We start from the raw sequence: 3,248 nt of genomic DNA, 5'->3' as shown, positions 1-3,248 counted from the left end.
GGGGTGCTCCAGGAACATTCGCACATAAATTTGTTCAGTCAAGATAGTGCATCATATCTCCAAATACTTCAAGGTCAATCTAAATGAAATTCAGAACTACATACGACAGAATTACCTGCACGGGAAGATCATGAAATAATCTACATAAAATTCAGATTGGTTGAGCTACCTCGTGGTAGGACTAGAAAATCAATACTTACTATGTCAGGCTCTTCCCTGTCATATCTTCCATTATCTGAACCACCGAGTTTCGGAAGATCATAATTATATGCCAGATCGCTCAATCCTGATGAAGAAAAATTCAATAGTTAATTGCATTAAAGTTTTCGGTACAATAGTATGTTGTACAAAAATGAGTTAAATGAAGCACTACATGTTAGTATTATAAGATGTTGCCGCTGTTCATACCAGGTAGTTTGGATCACCGTCTGTAGAAAAAAAAGTCTTAATTGCCAGATTTGCTGCCACTACAAGGTACTTCTTGAAATACACAGTAAATGCCATCTGATGTTTGCTAAGTGTAAATTCAGTCTTCTAATACTATCACACAGTGAAGGCCATAATGTGGGATCGACATAGTAAAGGCCATAAGTGATTGCTTACTGTAATTAAATAATAAGGACAGGTAGCATTTAATACATATTGTTCCATGTCAGTCTTCTAATCCTATCACACACACACACACACACACACACACACACACACACACACACACACACACACACACACATGTAATATAATCATTCATGGAGTCCTAGCAAGAAGACAAGGGAGGGTGGGATCTGGGAGCGAAACCAAACCTGTTTGGGCTCGAAGCCGAGACGGCGCACGATAGGCTGCTGCACTTCCTCGTCATTCCAACTTCTTCGGCATATATACCTCAGACATGATCCTGTAGGCACCTGGGATCACAAAACCACATGGAGTAGTTGGCGAAGCATACCCTTCTTGTCATCATATGCAGTCGAGCACAAAGACGACCTCACCTGTAGTGTCGCCAAAAATGTGCTCCCCCTCACAAGCGCATCAAATTACCGCTACATTGAAATGTCGTCACCCTTGATCCTTGGCGGCTGCGGCGTAGAGGAACGTCCAGAGAGGTAATTCGAAGGCAGAGTCAGTGGCGCCGAGAGCGTTGCTGTGAGAGGATAGCAGGGGAGCGGCAGCGGTTGGAACCCTTGCCGGGTCGGGTGTGGGGGAGAGGGATGGGTGGCGCCAACTTCAGTCAGGGAGCGAAAATTCAGGGTGAAAAAAACCGAGTGTGAGAGAACCCTATGTGGCGCTCTCCTGACGTGACAAGGAAGAAATGGTCTAGTCGGAATCGGGGAGATTGCTTATTTTTGTGGGATGGATGAAGTAGCGAATAGAGAATTGGATGAGTCGGTAGGAGGCGCGTAGGTGGGGATTACATGAGAGGGGAGGTCGAACGAGGAGGGCTGAAGGAGGTTGAGGGGAGATGGGGTTTATTTGGAAAAATGCGGTGGGTTGAAAATTAATGGGAAGGGTGCAACATACGCAGGAGCGGAGGTCAAACGGAACAAACGAAACAAGAAAAAAACATATGCGGTGAAAACAGAGATATGTGGGTGGGATTGAAGAAAAAATATCTACGGAAAGTTGTGATTATGATTCAATACTAGAGATGATGATAGATAATAAATAGCGTAGTGCGCGGGATTAGCTATTCATTATTCAAAAATATCTAGTTCTATTTTAAAAGGTTATCGGGAAAAATCTTCTGTCTGTCTTTAGGAATGTGATATCACTTATATGTTGCGATGTCCAAATTTTGAATTACCCAATATTTACGTGATTTGTTTGAATCGACGTCTGCCAAATCAAGAAGGAAAAAAATGAAAAGGAAGGTTGGGTGAATAGATCCGGGTTTTTGGTGGGAGGGAGAAAAAACCAACATGGAGCGTGGTGATATGTTGAGGTGAAATAAACCATGCATACCGACCTACCAACTCCCCTTTTAGGAGTGTAGATTTGGAAGGTTATCGAGAAAAAAATCTTTAGTATATCTTTTAGGAAGGTGACCTTACATATATAATGTTTCTAAATTCTTATTATTTACCTAATATTTACATGATTGAATTGAATCGGCACCTACCAAAGCAAGCATGAAAAAAATGAATCCGAAGGTTGGGTGGATCGATCCGTTTTTTAGTGGCAGTGAGAAAAAAATCAGCATGGAGGGGGTGGTGTTCACCAACTCCCCTTTTAGGAGTAGAGATTTAATAATAGAGATAATGATAGATAATAAATGTGATAGGATGTGGTATTATCTATTTCTTATTGAGGAATATCTTATTTTGATTTGGAAGGTTATTGAGAAAAATCTTCTCTTTGTCTTTTAGGAAGGTTATCTTACATATATGGTGCGATTTCGGAATTCTTAATTAGATGATATTTACATGGTTGAATTAAATTAGCACCTGCCAAAGAAGGCACGAACAAGTGAGAGGAGGATCAGAAAAATTGATTTGGTATCAAGAGGTAGCGAGAAAAACCAACATGGAGGGAGTGCTGGGCGGTGAGGCAAAAACAAAAACCATGGATACTATCCTGCCCACTGGCCTTGTAGAAGTAGAGATATTGAGAGCGCTTTGCGTTAAGGACTATGAACTCAAGATTCACGTGGTCTGGTTTAACCCTTCGGTCCGATGGACCGGACCTGGCTGTTGGCACCTGTGGATTAACTGGATGGCCCACATAAACAATAGGGTCCACCGGGGACATAACCTTTCGACCCGAAATCCTATCCCGTGCCTTAAGCGCCGAATATAGGTATTTTGGTACAGGGTGCACACCCTCCCTGTACCCTAGGTTTCTATAGCGGGCCGGCCCATGTGCTCCTTCTCTGTTTCTGTAAAAAGAAAAAAGGTGCGTGCTACCCAGGATTCAAACCCGCGACGGGGGTCTTAGGATTTCAACCCCATAACCACCCGACCAACTGACCTCAAGTATTACATAGTGGTTTCTTTGGCCTTTTCTTCTTTCTTTCTTATTTTTCTCTGTCCCTTTTACATTTTTTTCAAAGTCACGCACTTTTTTTGTGAAAGAAATTCGTGAAACTTTTTCTTGATAGTAGATTCACTTTTTCAAATTCGATGGACTTTTTTCAAAACTAATGAACTTTCTCAAATTCAATGAACTTTTTCGAATTCGATGAACTTTTACAAGCTCGATGAACTTTTTCAAAACCGATGAACTTTTTTGCAAACTAGATGAACATTTTTCAAAAC

The sequence above is a fragment of the Triticum dicoccoides genome, chromosome 7A, assembly GCF_002162155.2.
Source record: "Triticum dicoccoides isolate Atlit2015 ecotype Zavitan chromosome 7A, WEW_v2.0, whole genome shotgun sequence".
Classification (NCBI taxonomy): Eukaryota; Viridiplantae; Streptophyta; class Magnoliopsida; order Poales; family Poaceae; genus Triticum; species Triticum dicoccoides.
This window is presented reverse-complemented; position numbering follows the sequence as displayed.